This window comes from Grus americana (assembly GCF_028858705.1).
Source record: "Grus americana isolate bGruAme1 chromosome 30 unlocalized genomic scaffold, bGruAme1.mat SUPER_30_unloc_1, whole genome shotgun sequence".
In the NCBI taxonomy this organism is placed as follows: Eukaryota; Metazoa; Chordata; class Aves; order Gruiformes; family Gruidae; genus Grus; species Grus americana.
The window spans coordinates 586,457-609,012 of NW_026561305.1; positions in this window are offsets into that span (position 1 = coordinate 586,457).

Genomic DNA, 22,556 nt, shown 5'->3' on the forward strand with positions numbered 1-22,556 from the left:
CCCCACTCCCCCCCTCCCTCCTTCCCCCCCCCTCAGTCCCCCCCCCCCCCCCACCCCCCAAATACACCACCCCTCCTCCCTCATCCCCCACTCCCCCCACCTCCACCTCATCCCTGCTTGGGCTCTACTTCCCCCCCTGCCAACCGCGTGCTGCCTGCCAGAGCCCTGCGCTTGCTGTCTGGCTTTGGCAAGGCGCTCTGCCCCCGCTTCTTCCCCCGCTTCTCGCAGGCGGCAGCCTGGGACGGTGGCAGGGCCATCCCCGCAGCCCCCCATGGCTCCTGGGGCTGCATCCCGATGGTGTAGAACTCTCCCAGGATGAGCATGGCGTCAGTGGTCTCAGGGATGCTGTAGTCGGGGGTGAGAAGCTCCTTGGGCAGGGTGAGCAGCTCCTTGGGCAGGGTGAGCAGCTCCTTGGGCAGGGAGAGCGAGGCAAAGTCACAGTGGGGGGTGTTTGTGCCGGTGCCACCAAGCTCCCCAGGCACAGGGCTGCTGCCCAAACCATCCTGACTGACCCCCCCCTGCATCCAGGGAGACACCAAAGAGCCTTCGGGCCTCTTTGAGAAGCTCCTCCTCAGAGACTGCAAAGTCTCCATCCGGGTCCCCAGGGGCTTGGTTGTGGGGGCCAGCAGAGGGGCTGGGGGGGGGGGGGGGCGGTCACGGCCCAGGGGGGATGTTGGTTCACCTGGCTTCTAGGAGGTGAACCGGGAGAGATGGCCCCAAGCATTGGGGAAATTCTCTGGGACTTGGATTTCCTGGGCACGCATGAGCCAGGCGAGAGCAGGGACGCTTGCCTGGGCTTGCTGAAGCCCTGTGCCAAAAGTGCCCTGGGGACAGGGCTGATGGGGATGCTGGGCGTGCGCGGGTGCCGGGGATGGCGAAGGCGCTGGGGTGGCAGAGCAGCCGGGGTGGCGTACCTGGTGGTGGTAGTGCCTGGGGGCCCTGGGGTGCCACGTGCAGCGAGGGTGCCCAGGCTGCGGGGAAGGGCTGCTGCTGGCGGGGCAGTGGGCACAGGTTGGCTGAGCCTGGAAGAGAGACAGGAGCGATGGCCGGCGGTCACCTCCGCTCTTGCCCCCAAGAGCGTCCCCGGGCTGCAGGGGTCGGGGTGGGTGCCTACCTTGGGGGTAGAAGGTTTGGGGAAGGAGAAAAATCTGCGGGAGCCGGGGTGCCGGGGGTCCCGGGGGCTGCGCGGTGGGAGCTGCAGTGGTGGCGGCGCCGTGCTGCGTTCTGGCTGTTGGCTGCTAAGGACTCTCTGGCGTCTCCCAGGAAGGAATGTGGGGTCTCCGCGTGTTCCGCCCCGCCCCAACAGCGTACAGCCCAACAGCTACTCTGGACGAGTAGCCCTTGTCCTAATGGCAGATTTCGGCTTCCCAGACATCAGCTTGTTGTCCAAACAGCGGATTCGTTACGCCGTGTACACTAAGCCACTTCTCACACACGTAGGAGACATATTGCTTTTTATTGAGGCCTGGGTGCTGGGTGGATTTCCACAAATCAAGCACACCTGATGCCCGTTCCCTGTCATATTTATACACAAACCTTCCAAATTAGGAGACTCCCAATTACAACGATTGGTTCAGATTTCTTCTGCTAGGATGCAAACTAGAAGGCATGCTCGGTTCTTTTCTCGGCCTTTATCTTTGGGTAGGTGGTATAATTTGGGTAGGGGGCTCGTGGGTCGGTGGTTGCGGAGACCCTGGCCCAAATGACCTTTCCCCTCGTTTCTCAATACTTCTGGCACTCCCAAATGGTTCTTCAGGGTCTGTTGATCAGACTAACGATGTATGGGTTGTGCTTCTACCTCTTGACAAGCACGTCTTCCTTGACACCTTGTCTGGGTAAATAGGAACTGACAGAATGGTAGCACTGGACAATGGCCATCCTCAGGAGTCCCTAGCCGCTATTTACAAAACTCTCTGTGACATCCTGAACTGTGAAAAACTATCTGGAACATTCTTAACGGTGGAACTATGAAAAACAATTTGTAACTTTTTAGCTGCAGATTCAGGATTAACTTTCAACCTCAGTGAAGGATATCCTGGTCCGACTCGAAGCACGTGATGAAACTGTGAAAAACTCAAGGTGTGGAAGGATTATTTCCTGTATTAAATTGTCTTACAAGCAGCGCGCTCTGTTGCCCTGTGGATAGTATCATGTCATCACCGGCACGACTGGTAATTTTCCGTTTCTTTCCTAGTACAAGGATGCATTGATGAAGGCAAATCCAGGGGTACGGGTGGTGCCCCACAACGAAGCAACCTGTGGAACCCCAGACATCGCCTGTTACAAAGAGGAAAAAGCAGGCTCTGCAAAAGAGTTCCCAAGCCTGAGGAAAGGGGCCAAAAGTGAAGCAATGCCACAGCATACCTTTGGGATGGCAGGTGAGATTTCCATCCCTGTTCCTCAAAGGGAACAGCCTCGTTTTGTTTGAGGATGCGGTGTTGGAATCAAAGCGCAAGGCCAGTTTTCTTTACTGCAGACTGCGCTGTAGTGCAAATAGCTTTCGTGTCCCACATGGAGTTGCCAGGTGTGGTGGGTTGACCCTGGCTGGGGGCCAGGTGCCCACCAGAGCCGCTCTATCATGTCCCTTGTTCACCAGACAGGGGAGAGAGAAAAAGTATAGCAAAAAGCTTCTGGGGCGAGATAAGGACAGGGAGAGATCACTCACTAATTATCGTCACGAGCAAAACAGACTGAACTTAGAGAGGAAATTCATCTAACTTCTTACTAAGCGAAACAGAGGAGAGGAATGAGAAATAAAGTCAAATCTGAAAACACCTGCCCCCACCCCTCCCATCTTCCCGGGCTCAACTTCACTCCCGGCTTCAACCTCCGCCCCCCCTCAGCAGCACAGGGGGACGGGGAATGGGGGTTACGGTCAGGTAACAATAAGGTAACTATGTGATGGAAATGTGATTTTGTAATGGTTTTGTAACCTAAGTGTATAAACGTATAAGGGATGAAAGGCTAGGTGTGCATGTTAGGAGGAGAGATCCCCCATGCACCCAGCGCTGAATAAACCAATGTTGGCTTTCTAAACTGCATTTCTGTTTGGAAAGTTGTTATTGCCCTTTGAGCGGTAACAAGGGGGACCGGCGTGAGTGAGGTGAGAGGTTCTGGGAGTGGAGAAATAAGCAGGGCTCCTAAGCTTCCTTTCATGGTTCTTGGCAGTTTGTCTCTCTTTTTTTTTTTCCTTTTTGAGGGCAAACACTGAGAAAAGCAACAGTCTGTGGAAACACAGCATTTTGAAGAAAAGTATATGGTGGGAGTTAAAACTAAATCTTAAAACTAAAACGTGCCGATACCTATTAATGGAAGAGATCCTCTTTCTGCAACTTGTGGAACTAGGTTTTCAGTTGGGAGGCGGGTGAGTCCACTTTCTGCAGGAAGGAGGGGTTTCCTCACCTGAGGGAGTGGGTGATTTTGCCTGGCTTTGGAGCAGCTTGGGCGCTCCCTCCCCCCCTTGCTCTGTGTGACTGGAAGGCTCCAGCTGGGCATAGCACTTGTAACCGGTTCCTGGTGGGACTCCCCCAGGGGTGGGGTGCTGCCAGTACAGGCCTCAGGGCATTAAAGGGCCCTCCTAGGGTGAGGGATTGTTGCCGGAGCATTCTTTCAGCCTCCTGCAAGGCTAGACTGACCACAAAGAGGCCTTTCTCCCAGACCCAGTATCGCTTTTCTGCAGCTTTGAAGCTGCCTGAGTGAAACCCTCCGTTGCACGCTGCCACACGTGTAGAGATGCCCCAGGAAGGGCAAAACCCCGTTCCACCTGGAGCGGATCTGTGGGGTGTGCTGGGCCCAAAGCTTGCTATGCCCCTGCTTCAAAACCCAGTAATTTTGGGGCTTCCTCATGAAGAGGGGTCCAATCCCAGGAAGCTCTTTTGCACGTTAGATCGTGCAGGGGACGAGCTGTGGCAGAGAAATCCGGACTGTGCTTCCTCCAGGATCCCAGCAAGCCTAGGGTATGTTGCAGCTCCTTTTTGTTTTCTGGGCTTTCTCTCTGTTGTAAGGTGGCCAAGGTTTTGTTGGAATACACACGGCTCCTCCTTTCCACCAGCTGCCTAAGAACTTCACCTCAGCGGAGGGGAGTTGTACCTTTTCTGCCGGAACCTGAAGTTCTCAACTTTCCAGGTGAGTAATTATTTTCTTTTGGGTTTGTCCCACTGCAGGGCCATCGGACACCCCCCCCCCCCCCCCCAATATATCATCAGTGTATTGGTACGTTTTAACTCTCCCCTCGGGGATGATTTCTGATAGTGCTGGGGCCAGGGCGTGATGTGCCAAGGTAGGCGAATGCCCATATCCTTGTGGCAAAGGAGTAAAGGTCTATTGTATACCTTCCTGTGTGAATGCAAATCTATCTCGGTCGCCTTCCTGTAGAGGAACCATGAAAAACATCTCTGTTACATCAGTGGGGGCTAAAATGTTGTGGGACTGTTCCTGTATGGTGACAATCAGTTGGGCTGTATTAGGCACGGCCGCAATCAGGGGACCAGTGCCTGCGTTTAAGGGCCAATAATCGATCGTTAGCCACCACTTCCCGTTTGGTTTGCAAACTGGCCACACTGGAGAGTTATCAGGGGAGTGAGTTTGAATAATTACCCCCTGTTCCTGCAGCTCTTTGATCATGGGAACGATTCCATCTGTAAAAGAAATCTACCAGGCGTGAGTTGCCCTAGGTTTGCTTTCTTGCAGCGCTGGATGCACGGGGGAATCAGCTCCGCCCAACGTGCACGCAGGTGATTACCAACGCACAGGTTATATAGAATCAAAACATACATATTCATCATTTTTCTCAAAAAAAGGCAGCCCTATGATAATCATTTCTTGGAATTCATTTACGTAGTCTCCTCCCCGTCACGCATGCTCAGTGATTTGAGTCGGTGGCCCTCAAGGGGTCTCTGGTGGTCGTCAGTGGTCGCGCAGCCGTGTTTGCTGGATGACCCTCTTCTTGCAGGCACGCGCAGTATCCTCGCCGTGGATGCACCTGTCCGTAACAACTTACTTCATAAGATTAATATTCCCGGGCCTATTGTCCGGTTGGGTAGGGACTGTATGTGGAACGTAGGAGCATTGTACATTGCCATGGTCAGTTAGCTTCATTACCTGTTACCTTGATTACAAAGTAATTATTCCAAGCTAATCATTCTGCAGTTTCTGTCTCACGGCCTCTATCCCACGATTACATTTTCCCCTTTTTGGAAGTTTCCTTCCAGGCCTTGAGTAGCTTTCTGGTTAGCATTGTCACCGAAATCCGGGAATAAACGTCGTAACACCAATGTAGTGTTAAAAGGCAGGCATTCTTTATTGCAGCGCTGGATGCACGGGGGATAGCTCCACCCAACGTGCATGCCAGGTGATCACCAACACACAGGTTATATAGCATCAAAACATACATATTCATCGTTTTTCTCAGAAAGGGCAGTCCTATGATAATCATTTCTTGGAACCCATTTCCATATTCTCCTCCCCGTCACGCATGCTCAGTGATTTGAGTCGGTGGTCCTCAAGGGTCTCTGGTGGTCGTCAGTGGTCGCGCACCTGTGTCCGCTGGATGACCTCCTTCATGCAGGCATGCGCAGTGTCCTTGCTGTGGATGCACCCGGCCATAACGACTTACTTCATAAGATTAATATCTCCAAACCTAGCAGCATTGTACCTTGCCATGGTCAGTGAGCTTCATTACTTATTACCTTGGTTACAAACTAATTTTCCCAATCTGATTCTATAGCTACATTAAGTTAAAATCTTACAAATATAATCAAATCATCCTAACTTTTATGTAATCAACTTTTGATTGCTTTATCAAAATATATGTAACATTTCCCCCCTTTGAAAGTTTTGAAAATTATTTCAAGACTTTCACTATACTAATCATTTTCTATGTTGGAGGAAACTCTGGGATTGCTTGTCTCTTTTGCTGTTCTGCAACAGCTTGGACGATCATATGAGTGAAAGAAGCTTCACGAGTAATTTGCTTTTTCAGATATGTTAACCGATTCATCATTTTCCAGGCTATGACATACAATATTGCTGACAAGGTCAAACTGATCAAAACCAATATTAAGAGAATCACGATGGGGTGACACAACTTGTTTAGGATGCCTGTAGCAGTAGGTGACCATCCAAAAAGTGTGTCCCACCATCTAAGTTCTGCATCTCTCTGCGCTCTTTCAAAAACTCGGTGTATTTCTTTCACATTGTGATGAACAGTTATTAGGGGTTTTTTGTCCGTTTTCCTTAATTTTTTTTCCAGAATTGCAATCAAATCCTTGCGTTGTAATAACTGTTTCACTAAAGCGAGATTCATTCCAATGGGTGTAGGTAACAATTCATGAATCAACATGTAGTTAGACTGCAAAAGTTGGTGAGATGTGACTGGGGTCGAATAAGAAAAGTCACATCCATCAATCTTAGTAAAATTACAAACACAAAAATTTGAATGATTTTTAATCTCTACGACTACCTTATCTACATATAAAAAATCACAAACAGTCCTCGAACATACACAGCCCTTACCAATATATATAATAACTGTTTTAGGGTTCTCGTTAGGATGAACCTCAAAATGGCAACTATTTTGTTCAGTATCCAGAGAAATATCTTGTGCCTCAATTGCACTACCTTCACAGACAAATCCTTGTTGTTCTCGCACGATGCAAGATTCCAAATTAACAGTTTGCCATTTTTCATTCATCTTTCGGGCCCATACTCTGTGCTCGGAAGGATAGAGTATAGTTCCGTTGTGGTTCAACCCTAATGCCACAATGGGATAAATTGAGTATATAGTAGCATTAGATATCGTGAGCACAAAAGTTGTAGCTGTGTTTGTAACGGGATCATAAGTAAAGTTTACCAGGCTCCACCAGGACTGGAGTTCTTTCTCAAAATCAGTAGCACTGTCCCAAACTAGTTTCCTAATTTCAGTGGGGAGAGTGCCTTCTTCACCTTCTCTTATAATTGAGGCGGCTACCGACTGCATCCATACTTGAGCCTGGATACAACTAAGAGCCAAAGAGAGGTTATTTTGGATCACCCCAAGTGCGTCTGTAATTAATTCGTGGTCCCTTACATTTACTCTTTCCCATGTTGGTAATATATTTGACAACAGCCACTGGTTAGTTCCTAAAGCCAATAAAGAAGATCATAAAGGTTGTTGTAATTTAGCCAAGTCACTAATTGAGGCAGCCAGTTTGTTCATTATTACTTCTGAATCAATGCTATTTCAAACTCCCAATCCTGTTCCCAAAACACCGGTCAAGTCTCTCCGTGTCCTTTTCATAGTAAGAGTTCGTTTCTGCAGCCAGGTTGTCCATCCCTCATATGAAATTTTTAAGAAAGGTGAACAAGCTGGTTGAATATCTGAAACATTGTTTTGCATTGACAATTCAACTTGTTTGAGAGACCATGCCGGGTTAAACAACATTTGTTGCAAGCCTGTATTTCTAATCGCATACGGTCCAATTTCAAAGATTTTCGAATTAAGCGCAACCATTGGTTGGGTAGTAGGTATTATGACATCTATTTTAAGTTCTCCCCAGTATTTGGTGTTATTTTTACCACATGTTACTCTATGGGAGTATTGTACAGCAGTCAAATTTAACCAACAGTCTAAATTTTGATTTTTACACAAAATAGGGCCATGTGGTCCCATTTCATAACTGTTTATAGGCTCAATGCGAGATTCAGTGATTAATCTGCATCTTATTGTGATGTCATTTCCTTGTGGTACCCTAAAAGAGGGGGTGACTTCACCTTTACTAGTTAACGTAAAGAGAGTATCTGTATCAGCGTGCGTGACTACTGCAACAAGCATCACTAGGGGTTTAGTTACAGCATTTATTTTGAATTTAAATGTAAGGCCTAATAGTCCTCCTAATAGTCAATGGATTAGGCCGCCAATCGCACACCACATCAACTGGTTTAGTTAAAGTAAAATTATGCCAACAATCTCCTTGTTCCTTAATACAGGATTTGGTGATTTCAACATTATTGGTACTAGGGTCTAAGGAGTAGTTACCAACGTTCTGTTGGCGGCAACACGCAATGAGAGAATCTTGTTTGTTACATTTCCATTCAGTGGTGGGACAGAGTCTCATTGTAATATTAGAAGTAGGGTCTAATAGATTTCCGGAGATGGTAATTGAAGAAGCTTTCTCATGAAGAGATCCTTCCATCTTTCTGCATCCTACTTGAATTCTTTCTCCAATTGTTCCAGTTAAGACACGGACCCAGTCCTTTCTGTCCCATTCCCACTCAGGTGGGTGGTAAACTTCCGATTCATGCATTACTACAGTGGCTAAATTTGGGGAACGGTCTTTGGGATATGGTCCCACACTCCAGGTATATTGGACAATAGCTTGGGACCATGGCCATTCTGTATTTCTTTGGCTACAAATTAGTGATGAAATACAAAAAAGTGTTATCAGTCTAATCAAACAATTCATAATATTCATAATTCAATAGATAACAGGCTAAAGAAACTGCTCCTTAGAATTTTTACACAGTCTAAGTTTCAAAGGTCCCTCTTGCGTAGATGTCCACCGATCTGGCGGTGCCTTCTTTACTCGAGTGTAGTGAATCCAAGGCTCCACTCCTTCTACCTTGATCGCGGTATAAGTTGTTAACAGTACCTGGAAAGGTCCCTTCCACTTTTCCTGGAGTGGTTCAGAACCCCATGTCCTTACATACACAAAGTCAGCCGGCTGCTATGGATGTACAGGCGTATCAAGAGCAAGCGGCCTGGTCAGCACAATATATCTTCTAAGCGCTTCGAGGGTCTTTCCTAAAGAAATCAGATATGTTTTTAAATCTATTTCCCCTGTTACCCTCATGTCCCCTGGGATTAAGGGAGTTTGGTAGGGTTTGCCATATAGTATTTCATATGGACTTACACCGTCTTTAGACCTTGGTTGGATTCTTATTCTTAACAGAGCTAATGGCAAAGCCTGTGGCCTTTTCAAAGATGTTTCTTGGCAAATTTTACTCATTTGTCTTTTCAAGGTCTGGTTCATCCTTTCAATTTTCCCGCTTGATTGCGGTCTCCAGGGAGTATGCAAATCCCAATTTATCCCTAGGATTTTACTTACTTGTTGGACTATTTCCGCTACAAAATGTGGTCCTCTGTCAGAAGATACGCCCAATGGTACCCCAAATCTCGGTATTATTTCTTTTAGTAATATTTTGACCACTTCTCTTGCTTTGTTGGTGCGGCAAGGAAAAGCCTCCGGCCATCCAGAAAACGTATCAATTCATACCAACAAATATCTATACCCATTCTGTCTAGGTAACTCAGAGAAATCGACTTGCCAATAATCTCCTGGGGAATTGCCCTGCTTTGTTACTCCTAAAGGTGCTTTCCTCTGGTTTAAGGGATTATTTTTAAGACAAATTGGACACTTAGCTATTATTGATTTAATTATTCCTGTCATTCCTACACATACTACAGATGTTCTCAAATTTGTAACCATAGCATCCACACCCCAATGTGTCTGCTCATGTTCTTCCTTTGCAAGTTCTGTCATAACTTGTGGGGTCACTATTACCTGATTCTCTGGTGTTACCCACCATCCTTCCGCATTTTGGGATGCCTTAAGTTGGGATGTTGTCAAGTTGTTTAGAGAAGTATCCCACTGGTCGCTTCCAGGATCCCAGCCGTTGCGCCAGCACTCCGAGGGCCAGATGTTGCCTCTCGTGAACAAACAGTGTTTTTGTCTTACCGGCTTGGCTTGGCTCCAGGTTTTAAAGGCACCTTTACCGGTTCTGCCAGTTTGGATCATCCTGGAACTTCACTTGCCCATACCAAGGGAGTGACTGCATTGTCCACCGCTTCTGGAATTTGTTCTTCTTTGGAGGAATTCTGTAACGTAAATACTCTTGCCTCTATGGCTTTTGATTCTGGTATTAGTAATCTGATTTCTCCATCTTTAAAAATTATTTGTGCATCTAATTTGCTTAATAAATCTTGTCCCAATAAGGGCAACGGACATTTGGGCATGTACAAAAATGGATGTGTTTTACCTACTATTTTCCCAGCTTAAATTTTAACGGTTTCAAGAAAGGCCAGTTCTCTTTTCGCCCCGTCGCACCAACACCCTCTGCTGATTTATGGCTGAGTTTCACTTTCCACATTTCTTATTCTCAGTCAAGATTGCCAGAATTTTTCCATCCCTTTGCATTTGTCTGACTGCTTTTTCTTTTTCTCTGTTGTTATACACAGTCCAGGCTACTTCAAGCATTTTACCTAAGTCTCTGGACTCAGCCCCTTCCAGTTTCTGGAGTTTTTTTTCTAGGGCTGATTGTCCCATAAATATAGAGGCCAATTGTATAGCTTCTTCCGTGGGGTTTTTTGTTTGTGGTTTTGTTTGGGGGGGGGGGGTTTGTTTGTTTGGTGTTGTTTTGGGGTTTGGTTTTTTTTTTTTTTGGGTCCAAATTAGTGTATTTTCTAGCAGTCACCTTCAGTCTTTCCATAAAGGCTGAAGGGGACTCATTTAATTCTTGTCTCACTTCATAAGGTTTAGACCGATTAATTGCTTTTGGCATTGCATATCTATCACCAAACAAAATCCACTTCTGAGATCTAGTCAGCATCCCTCTGGGTCCCGGTTGATTAGGGTCCCACTCAGGATTTGTGGATGGAAAATTCTGGTCCACTGTCCCTTGTATAATCCCATTAGCATGAGCTCCTTCTACTTGTTTTTAATACCATTTTCTTTTCAGTATCTTCCAACAAAATATCCAATATTCAACCAATAATTCAACATCATCATCTTCAAATTCACGTTTAAGACACCGTTTACCATTATCACAAGCTGAGCAATCTTTTTCCAAATGTTATCAGGTTCCTGCCCCTTTAATGCCATTATCGCGGAACCAGTTCACATTGCCTTTGCCATTCCGGATGATTTCGCAATGTGAAAAACAGATCTACATATGCCATTTCGTTCCATTTACCTTCCTTTTTACAAAATAACATTAATTGCAAAATGGTGTTATATTGCAATGTCCCATTTTCCGGCCACTTTTCCCCATTTTCTAAAGTGTATAGTGGCCACCAATGATGACAATATTCAATCAACTGTTTCTGAGTCAAAGGATCAACATTTCCCAGATCTTTCCAGTGCTCCAAAATGCATCCCAGGGGTGTTTTTCGTGGGCTTGGTTTCTTACTCGGAAAAGTGCCCATCTCCCAGGGACTTAGTGGTTGTGATTGTGCACTATCACAAGCACTCAGTCAGAGGGACCCCAACCCGTGTTAGAGCTCCCTCAGGGATTTCCCCTGCCACCGGAAATCCCAGGGATTTCTCCTGCCACCCGAAATCCCAACCTTGGAGGCTTCCCCTCCCCTCTGGGCCCTGCTCCACAGGCTTTCGCCTAGCAGAGACTTTTACCTGAGACGTCTCTCCAGCCCAACTCTGCGCAGCTTTCACTGCGCCTTACGAGCAGGCCTCCCGTGCTCTTCGCATGGGCCTGTCCTGGCGTGGGCCTGTCCCGGCGTGGGCCTGTCCCAATACGGGCCTGTCCCGGAGCCACGGGGTCCTTACATAAGGTACCTTCACATACTTCAATTAAATGAGAATGCCTTTACCTCTCCCAAGGGTCTTGCTCAAAGCTCTTTGGTCCGGGGATCGGAGGTTCTCCCCGAGAATTCCCCGGTGCCGGCTGGAGGTGCTGCGATCCCACGGATCCGTCGAGGTTCAAAAGCAGTGTCCCACCTGGGTCGCCAAAACTGTCACCGAAATCCGGGAATAAACCTTGTAACACCAATGTAGTGTTAAAAGGCAGGCATTCTTTATTGCAGCGCTGGATGCACGGGGGATAGCTCCACCCAACGTGCATGCCAGGTAATCACCAATACACCGGTTATATAGCATCAAAACATACATATTCATCGTTTTTCTCAGAAAGGGCAGTCCTATGATAATCATTTCTTGGAATCCATATCCATATTCTCCTCCCCGTCACGCATGCTCAGTGATTTTGGTCGGTGGTCCTCAAGGGTCTCTGGTGGTCGTCAGTGGTCTTGCACCTGTGTCCGCTGGATGACCTCCTTCATGCAGGCATGCGCAGTGTCCTTGCTGTGGATGCACCTGTCCATAACGACTTACTTCATAAGATTAATATCTCCAAACCTATTGTTCAGTTTGGTAGGGACTGTACAAGGAACATAGCAGCATTGTACCTTGCCATGGTCAGTGAGCTTCATTACCTATTACCTTGGTTACAAACTAATTATCTCAACCTGATGCTATAGTTTCTGTTTCACGGCCCCTATCCCACGGTTACAGTCCTGTTGGCAAGAGTCAGCTGGAAGCAAGGGACGTGGTCTCAGCAGCCCCACAAGAACTGGATGCTGTTGTCCTTCTCTCGCACCAAGCAGCATCCCTCTCTCCTGCCCACATCTCTGCGTGTCCCTCCTGACCTGCTGAGGATCAGCACCACCCTGCACCTTCATCTCCAAGGTGTGAACAAGGAGCAGATCTTCTCTGTCCACCTAACCTTTTTCTCTTTAGCCTGGGAAGGACCTGAAACGATCCTATGTTTAGGCATGTCCACCAGCAGTGGAAGATCAGTGCTGAGCAGAGCCGCCGCAGCTGCCTTGCCGTGCCGCTCAGAGGCAACCTTCCTTCCTGCTCCCATTCCCCAGCATCTCCTTGGCCTTCGGGCAGCTTTCAAAGCTCACAGGCAGGCAACGCCAAGCCATGGGAACGCCCCGCTCCTATTAATATTTCCACAGTGAGTAAATCTCCATCCTTTTAGGGCTCTCAAATCTATTATTTTTACATTTGCAGTGGATTCCCTGGCCCTGTTATTCATGAAAACCTCCAGGAAAGCTCCTCAAATACAGCTTTGACTTTCTGCCCAGGACCTGTGGACAAGGGGGAAAAAAATAATAAAATAAGGCAACATTAATAAAGCAGGAGGTTTCTATTAAGTCTGAGGGACTGGACACGCTGGCTTTCTTGGATGCTGAAATCCTCTAGTGCGAGCTAAATCTCATACACTTCATTTTCCCAATCTCTCCTTCAATATATTTTAAGAGAACATTGCTAGTAGCAGAGTAAATAATGCCCTAACTGCAAACGTGGGGTCTGCAGGGTGGTGTGGGGTCAGCCTATGGGCTGTGACATTCTCCACTGTGCTCTGCTTGTGGTCTCAGCCCTCACTCCGTAATCAGGGGGTTGAGCTTGAAGAGGGTTTAATTAGCCGCGAATACAAATAACAAGCAATTCCTTGGAGGCTGGGGAAGGAAGTGGGTGAGCTAACGTTATGGAGATGTGCACTGAGTCACAAAATAGGCAAATCAACGAGCTCTGTAACCGACACCACTATATTCCTCACCCCCTGGCTTTTTAACGAGTAAGATTGGGGTGTTAAATTCTGATTCGCATTATACAAGCAACCCATATTCTCTAAAGTTGAGTATTTACCTTTTTAATCCTTTTTGGCCTCTATTTTCAATGGGTATTATTTTTGTCTTGCCGGATTTGTTCCAGGTCTAAGGATAATTCTTATGGGTTCCGCTCTTCTGGATCTACCCGGGACCTCATTAGCCCATACCAAAGGTGTCGCTGCATTCTTCACCTCCTCGGGAATTCCTTTGTTAGTCTTCGGTTGTTCCTGCCACATCAAAACTCTTGCCTCGATGGCTTGAGATTCAGGGATTAATAATTGAACTTCCCCATCTTTAAAGGTGATCTGCATTTCGAATTTACTCCATAGGTGCCGTCCCAAGAGTGGTATAGGACATTCAGGCATATATAAAAATTGGTGAGTTACCCATTGTTTTCCGAGCTTAAAATTTAAAGGATGGGAAAAGGCACGCTGTTCCGCTTTCCCTGTGGCACTCACAACGTTTACTGTATCATCGCTCAATTGTCTTTGATAAGTATTTAACAGAATAAGTCACCCCAGTATCTACAAGAAAATCTATTTTCCATTTCCCCAGCTCTACTGTAGCCAGGGGTTCTGCTGGGGAGGTTTCCCCCGGTCCCCTTCAGGACTTAGTTCAGGGGAACTGACGTGGAAAGGGAGCTGCTTCTTGATCGTATGGTGCCTCCTCCAGAACCTCTGCACTGACAGGAATAGGACCCCTAAAACGGTCCTTACTCTTTCCAATGTCCCAGTTCTTTCCAATAGGCACACTGATGATCTCCTAAGGTATCCCTGTTTTTTTGTGCTGGAGGGGCCTCGCCTCTCCCCCCATAGTATTGCCGTCCTCCCCTGAAGTTGCTGTTTGCTGACGCTCCCTGCAGTGCAGCTCTCAGGTTTCCCTCTCTTTCCCTGTCTCTCCGTGCCTGTCTGCGCTCTCCTTCGTTTTCTCCTTGCTCTTCTCTAATTTCCTTCTCTTGCTCCCTGTTATCAAAACCCAGCCATGCAACCTCCAACATCTCTCAGTAATTCCAAATCCTCCTCCTCATCACGCCCGCACTTCAAACCCCGTTGCCCCGTACTACAAGCAGAGCAACACCTTCACAGCCTCCTGCTGCCTTTTCCTGCTTTTCTAATGCTGATGCCAGGGGGTCTTGCAGGGTAAACCCACAGTCCTTCAGCCACTCAGGATGATTTCACAGGGTGAAAAACACATCAACATAAGGTACCTCATGCCATTTCTTCTCCCTTCTACAAAACAACATCAATTGTAACATTGTCCTTTTATTCCCAATTTTTATTCTTGGGCCATTTTTCCTGATCATCCAATTTATCCATCGGTCACCAGTGATGATAATATTTTATCAGAGTTCTCTTATCTGTTACACCTCCCGGTGAACCTTCTGTTTCTTGCCAGTGTCTCAGTATGCATCCTAATGGACTCTTCTTCAAGATTCATCCGCTCTGATCGCTTCTCATTTTACTCGTTTAAATGTCTATCTTGCCAACCACAAACAATCTTTACTATTTTGGTAGCACGCTCCTTCTTTTCCCAAGGGGTCCACACTTGACACTTACTTAGCACACTCTACGGCTGTCCCAGATTGCATTCACAATCTCTGTTTATACCATAAACATTCAAAAAGAATTATTGGTTTACACTATTTTTCAGGTTGTAAAAGGCAATATTCTGGTTCCCACATTTACCAACAATTCTACTTCAGGGGCTGCACCATTCAGATTTTTAGTTAGTCTTTTAACACGGCAATAAAGGACATCCAAACTTACACGTCAATGCTACTATTAATCTAAGCTAATTACCCACAATATTGGGCCCCCTTTATCAGGTTTCCTCAAACTTTGTGTCTTTTTTCTAGTTCCTACCCAAGGACTGTTCCCTAATTTACGGCTTCTCTTATCCCGTTTCTACATTCCAACTCTTTTACTAATTGTTTTCTTTCGTACTGGAGCATGAGAGAGGCGAAGCCTGAGTTTGTGGGGCCTGACTCAAGTGTTGCCAAGTTATACGTTGTGTTTTAAAATTGGTCTACGCTAGTTTCCCTTATTCATTCCTTTTTGAAAATCAGAGGCTGTGTTTATCTTGCCGTGGAGTAAAAAAGTCACACAAGTGCCTTGGTACCAAGAAGCCACCTCAGCATAGTTGTGGGGCTCTCCTCTGCATAACTTCACCTGCTTCCTAGTAGACACGGTGCTGCCCAAGCTCGGGGGTTTCCAGTGCTCAACCCAGCTTGGCCTGAGCCACATCAGGAGTTTCTACCCTGTGCGGCAAGAATTTCAGAAACTTAGGACAAAGCGTTCCGTCCCTGCTGTTCTGCTCACACATACCTTGGTGTAAGAGAGATTTGTAATTGGCAAGGAAAGAATTCCTTGTTGATTTGAGAAATCTCCAAGTGACCCACAGAGAACCCAGTCATCTGGAGGGTACGTCCCTACTGAGCACGTGGCCCGTGGACTGAGCTGCGAGATAGGGAAGCTCCTGATGTCGGCTTCAAAGCAAGCCTCCTCCATCTGGTTTTGCTCCAGGTGGCTGCTTGGTTGCCATTTGTTTTCAAAAGACACTAGCACTGGGAATTCAGCTTGGGGGCTTGGAGAGGGAGAGAAGAAGCAAGCATGTCTTTCCCAAGGGCAACTGCTTGGTGCTGGGAAGGACGCCCCTCTGTAGCAGCGTCAGCGTAGCTTCCGGGTGATGCAAAGCTGAGAGGATCTCCCAAGTCAGTGCTGCAGGAACGTGGCAGTTTGAGGACCGACCGTGTTACAGCTCTTCTTTTGCATATCACTGTTGCTCAGGCAGGGTGAGAGCTTTGGTTTCCATTCCTGTTATCTCCAGGAGGAGAGGGCCATGGGAACCACCGCTGCTTATGCAGTTCCGTGCAAAACAAGTCTGTGGCATGAGAAGAAAGATTTGGGAGACTTTTTTACTGCCTTCAAATGATTTTGCACACTCAAGTGAAAGAAAATCATCTCAGTTACTGAGACTGAATTAACTTTTTATTTTCCCTCTCCTTCAGGCCCATCTGAGGAAAATGGAAGAACAAATTGTATGGGGGACATTTGGGAGTTGAGGGGGTGTAGATGTGAGATGGGGTTTTTTTTCTTTTAATCGCTTTAAGACTTGAGTTACAGTAAGGCAGTTTCTCATCTGCTCTGCCAGTCAGCACAGTACGCTTATCTGAACATCCCACTATTAGCCCAACTGAGTTACATGAACGTCACATTTGCAGTCGGTGCTTCCATTTCATTGGACTGTTTTACTGTTTTACAGCATAGCTCTGCTCTGAAAATGTTAGAGACTATAGCTAAACACTGAGAGAAGCTAATGGATGCTGTGTGCTTTTTTCCAACTTAAAGAGCATGGACAAGTTCAGAAATTTTTGATAGAGATGATATGAAGATGAATTAAGAACATAAATGAATTCAGGTGGAATTTCTCTGTATCTGCTAAAATGCTGCCTTTCTTCTTCCCCTTGAGGTATAGTCCATTTAGCGGAAGACTGTTCTCTAAGTACTGGAGACCTTGAGCGTGAATGGTATCTTCTGTATGGGGGTGCCCTTGCCCTTGAACAGTGATAACCATCTGACCTTGACCTGCAACGACTGTTACGACTCTTCCCTTCGCCTCTTCTTGGATACAGTGGTGATTGCGAGTGGGAACGAGAGTGGGAACGACTAAATGAGTGAGAGCAGGAGGCAGTGTGGGAGAAGCACTGCAGGGAGACTTGGACCTTAGAGAAACCCAAACAAACCGACAAAAACAATAGAGGAAGTTAATTCAAACCAGTCACTGGGATGGGAAAGAAGGCCTAAATCTTGGGGGACCTCAAGTCTGGTGGCCTCCTGGAGAAGAAACAATTACCGTGAGAGATTTGGTGCTTCTAGAGAGCAGTGCCTGCCTGGAGTCTGGTCCTCAAAAACCTTTGCAGAAAGGTATGTTGTGAAGGAGCAGCAAAAGAGCTTGCTAGTGACTCCCACAAAAGGAACTCACTCGGGGGGAAGACTGCTGCCCCTGCCCGGTTTTGGTTGGGAGGTGTCTGCAGGAATTGTGGGCTGGCTGGTGTCAGGTGTTTCAAAGGTGCTATGTGGCCACAGTACCACTTTGCATGGCAGAAGGTGCCGTGGTAACTTTTGGTAGACTGATGATAGGGGTGAGACAGACCAGCTGTTGGATGCATATTTGGCCTTTCCCAGGTCTAGAGCAGCAGCAGCAGCAAGCTGTAAGGCATGACAGCTTGGGAACGACTGCTCTGAGTTCTGCGTCAGGTTTTGCCACCAGGAGCATCTCCTGACACTTGTCTCACCCCTGCCTCAGCATCCAGGGCCACCTTGGCCCCAAGTGTCACTGAATGGACAGGCAGCCTTTGTGCCGGGTACCGGTGCAAGGCTGGGAAGTGGCAGTAACTGCTGCCCCTAGTCCTGCCCCAAATTCAGCCTCATGGCTATTCCCTGTCTCTCGCAGGTCCTTTGCAATCTACAGCACGTGGGCAAGCAGCCTGAAGCACAACGCCCGATGCACAAAGCCTGGCTGTCTTCCTGCCGCCACTGGAGTCCCTTCCTGCGAGTGAGCTGCTCGCCCTCTTCTTTCTCTGCTCTGGATCTGCCACGAACTGAAGGGCCACTGGAGCTGGGGGGTTGACAGCCCTGATTGACCATTCCAGAGGTAAGGAGAGAAAGTGACTGTCCGAGGGTTTCATGGGGATGGGGTAGCAGAGCTAAAGATACAAACAGGTTTCCTCTGATTTCCAATATAACCTACAAGTAATCCACAGAACATAAGATCATCCTTTCAGCTCTGGCTAATAAGAAAGCCTTGTCACCTCTTGATCGTCTGCTGCCATTTTTTCCCCCTTTTCTCCTGGCAAAACTTGTCAAATTCACTTTCCTCTAAACTGTTTGTGGTTTTGGTCAATCTGCTTGCTCTGAGGAATCTATTTCATGGACAAACTCTAACCAGTTCTGCTCAGCATGAAACTCGGGAGTCAAGAGCGCAGCCTGGAAACTGGTGACAAGCCACTGACTTCAGTGCTAGAAAACTATTTTCTTGGACTTCACGCTTTTCCTATGCAACAGTGTGGTGGGTGGACCCTGGCTGGGGGCCAGGTGCCCACCAGAGCCGCTCTATCATGTCCCTTGTTCACCAGACAGGGGAGAGAAAAAGTATAGCAAAAAGCTTCTGGGGCGAGATAAGGACAGGGAGAGATCACTCACTAGTTATCGTCACGAGCAAAACAGACTGAACTTAGAGAGGAAATTCATCTAACTTATTACTAAGCGAAACAGAGGAGAGGAATGAGAAATAAAGTCAAATCTGAAAACACCTGCCCCCACCCCTCCCATCTTCCCGGGCTCAACTTCACTCCCGGCTTCAACCTCCGCCCCCCCTCAGCAGCACAGGGGGACGTGGAATGGGGGTTACGGTCAGTTCATCACACGTTGTTTCTGCCGCTTCTTCCTACTCAGGGGGAGGACTCCTCTCATCGTTCCCCTGCTCCAGCATGGAGGAGTCCCTTTCACGGGAGACAGTCCTTCACCAACTGCTCCAATGTGAGTCTCTCCCACGGGGTGCAGACCTTCAGGAGCAGACTGCTCCAGCGTGGGTCCCCCACGGGGTCACAAGTCCTGCCAGCAAACCTGCTCTGGCGTGGGCTCCTCTCTCCACGGGTCCACAGGTCCTGCCAGGAGCTTGCTCCACTGTGGGCTTCCCACGGGGCCACAGCCTCCTTCAGGTGCCTCCCCCTGCTCCAGCATGAGGTCCTCCACGGGCTGCAGGTGGACTCTCTACACCCCCTCATCCTTCCTCCATGGGCTGCAGGGGGACAGCCTGCTTCACCATGGTGTCTGCAGAGTTTCTACATCTTCTCACTCCTCTTTCCGGCTGCAAAAGCTCCCTCTCTAACTGTTTTTTTCCTTTTTAAATATGTTATCACGGAGGTGCTGATGGGCTTGGCCTTGGCCAGTGGTGGGTCCGTCTTGGAGCCGGTTGGCATTGGCTCTGTCAGACACAGGGGAAGCTTCCGGCAGCTTCTCACAGAAGCCACCCCTGTAGACCGCCCCCCCGCCCCCCCCCCAGCTACCAAAACCTTCCCATGCAAACCCAACACAAGGGTGCTGGAAGAACTGTGCCCGGCACACTTTGCCCACCTTCCTCTTCACTCTCCCCCTGGATCTTAATGCAGAAGGAGCTTTTTGAAACCAAAATTGTCCTGCTCTTCCCAGGGTACGTTCCCAAAGTGTCTTCCTGAAGATAATCCGTCCGCTAGCAGAGCCCTGGGGTGCATGTTGCTATTCTGGTCCCTGCAGTAACAGGAACTGTTTGGCATGACTTGTCAGGACCTGCTTCATCCCTGACATGAGATCACAGTCTCATTTTTTATTGATAAATAAATACATTTCTTCCAGGGCTGGAGCCATGATGGAAGCATAACTGAAGGCTTCCTGAGTCTGCCGGCAGCCCGAGACCTCCTTGGTGCTGGGCAGGGGGAGAAGGTGCTGCAGGAGAGGATGGAATGTGTTGTCAGGCCAGACCTCCAGACCTGTCTGGAGGTGTTTGAGATCTTGGGCTCTTCCTCCAGCGCTGGTCTACTTGGGACAGGAACGGGCAGCAGTGCCGCACTGCCAGGCACTGGGACTGTGGTCCCTGTGTGTCCCTTTGCAGTGCCCAGTGCCTGATCAAGGGGAGAGAAAGGGCATTAGATAAGACTTGAAAGTGTGGGGGATTTTTTTTGATATGAAGGCACCACTAAGGAAAGCTATATCTTTTTTTTTCTCCAAAGAAAAAAAAGGAGAGACTAAATGGGAGCACATCAACACATGCAAACCACAGCCTAGGGCACTGTGCACAAACATCAGCAGGCGTGCCAGGCAAGATGTAAATGAAATGTGGGCCCTGGTTTGCACAGAAAAACCCACAAGGGCAGAAAAGGGGGAGGGGGGGAGAAAAAGAGATACTGGGAAAAGAAAGTGCTACAGCAAAGTCAGGAGACCAGAAGGAAAAAACCAGGAACCAGTACAATAACAGGGAAAAAAAACCCCAAAGCAACAAAAACCCCAACAGACTAAGAGAAAGCAAGAGGAAGAGAAGCCATTGCAAAGGATTATTGTTCTCGCCTGTTTTTTTTGTTTCCTGGATGGGGTTTCCATTCCTCCCCTGGAAGGTGCTGCCCCTTCAGAGCAGAACAGGGTACAGGAGCATCCCTTAAAGCCGAGTTAAACTGCCGTCAGGAGCCCCTGGCTGATTTTGCAATGCAGGGGGCACTCGCACGTCCCCTTCCATGGGTCGAGTGGAGCCCGGACACAGTTACCAAAGTACCAAAGAAGAGAGAGGGAAAGCATTTTCACTCTTACTTTCATTTGTGTATTTATTTATTTTTTACTTGTCCAACCTTGAAAAGAACGAACGAGACAGCTAGAAGGGGCCTTAATGCTGAAGGCCAGCACTCCTTCCTGGCAGGCCTGTGGTGGTCTGCCTCTCCAGAGGAGCGGCTGTCTCTTACATCTTTGCTTGACACACTGCTGTTCTTCGTGTGCCGCTGTGGAGCGTCTGGCTTCCTCTGCAGCCTCCCGTCGGGCAGCCTTCTCGTCTCCAGGCCGAAGAGACCCCGTCTCCAGGCCCCAGGGACCTCGGTGGCCCGCTGAGGGACTTCTCCTGGCGCAGCGGCTGAAGCTGTGACGCCATGTTGTCTTGTCCCCTTTTCTCGGGGCTCAGTGCAGAAGAGATGACACCCCTTCAGAAGGGGTGAGGGGTAGGGCAGAGGACGGGGGACGGGAAGGAAGCCTGCAGGCCGGCCAGGCGCGGAGGGTCAGCCTCCCGGCTAGCGCCGAGCGCGGAGGCGGGGCCGGCGGTAGGGCGCTGGCCGGATGACCCTACGGCACTGCGTCGATGGTGGTGTGGAGGGGAGCCCTGGCACGATGTTGTGGTGCCAGGGGAGCCATCCTGGAGGTGGATCCACCTCCATCGGCTCCTCCTCGTCTTCAGGTGGATCCACCTCCATTGGCTCTGCACCATCAGCTACGTGGAAGAGGACCGCGTAGCTGATGGTGCCTCCCCTCTGACGCAGCCTCTTCCTCCGCGCCTCCTGCAGCTGCTTCTGTGGGCGCCCACACAGAGGTGAGCGCCCGCTCGCTTTGCCTCTTTGACTCTTCATCCTTCCAACTAGTGGAGAGTCTGAGGACTCGAAAGCTCAGCGAATGTGGGACAAGTGCTGGGGGGCCAGTATTTATAGGGTCCGGAACAGAATGTGGTGAGGTAGCTTGTGACATCAGGAGGCCACTGTGATGGCTATGCAAATCTGCTGCCATTTTTCACTTTCCTCTAAACTGTTTGTGGTTTTGGTCAATCTGCTTGCTCTGAGGAATCTATTTCATGGACAAACTCTAACCAGTTCTGCTCAGCATGAAACTCGGGAGTCAAGAGCGCAGCCTGGCAACTGGTGACAACCCACTGACTTCAGTGCTAGAAAACTATTTTCTTGGACTTCACGCTTTTCCTATGCAGCAGTAAAGGAAGAAAGTATAAATTCCTGAGCTGGCCGTAGCATTGTTGTTGCTCAAGCATGTATTGCACATGGTAATGCACCTTTCTTGGATTTTGGTTGTTCAGATGAGGCGCCTCCAGCCTTTCTCTTTCTCCTTGGCACAGCTGAATTTCTCCTGTCAAAAGGAACAGGGCTGTATTGAGGGAGGAGGTTGAATTTCTTCTCAAATAATTCTTCCAACTGTGCTAAGCTAAAGGGCAGGCAAAACCAATCAAATTAAATGTAACTCCATTTCTGTAGAAAAAAATATCTTGTTTAGGAGAATGTGTGCATATATACATTCCTGTCTACATAATGTAGACAGAGCAGGAAAGAGAGAAGCGCGCACACACGGTAAACGTCATACTGTTAACCCAAGTTTGGGAGGAGAATGTACACTCCAGCTTCTGCATTTGTAACTCAGTACAAATTGATTAGTTGCGTATATGAAAATTAGAAAAAATACAGACATGGGTTTCACGCTGGGGACATTTAGCTCTGTTTGCTGCACAGATTGGTACAGGAGCTGTGTCTGCTGTGTGAGGGGAAGGAAAACAAGACCATAAAGAAACCAACCAATAACATGGTTTGTAAAACCTCAGGTGAAAGTCCTAACATTGGAATGGAAACAATAACAATTCAAAGCAGAGGAATCCGAGTGTC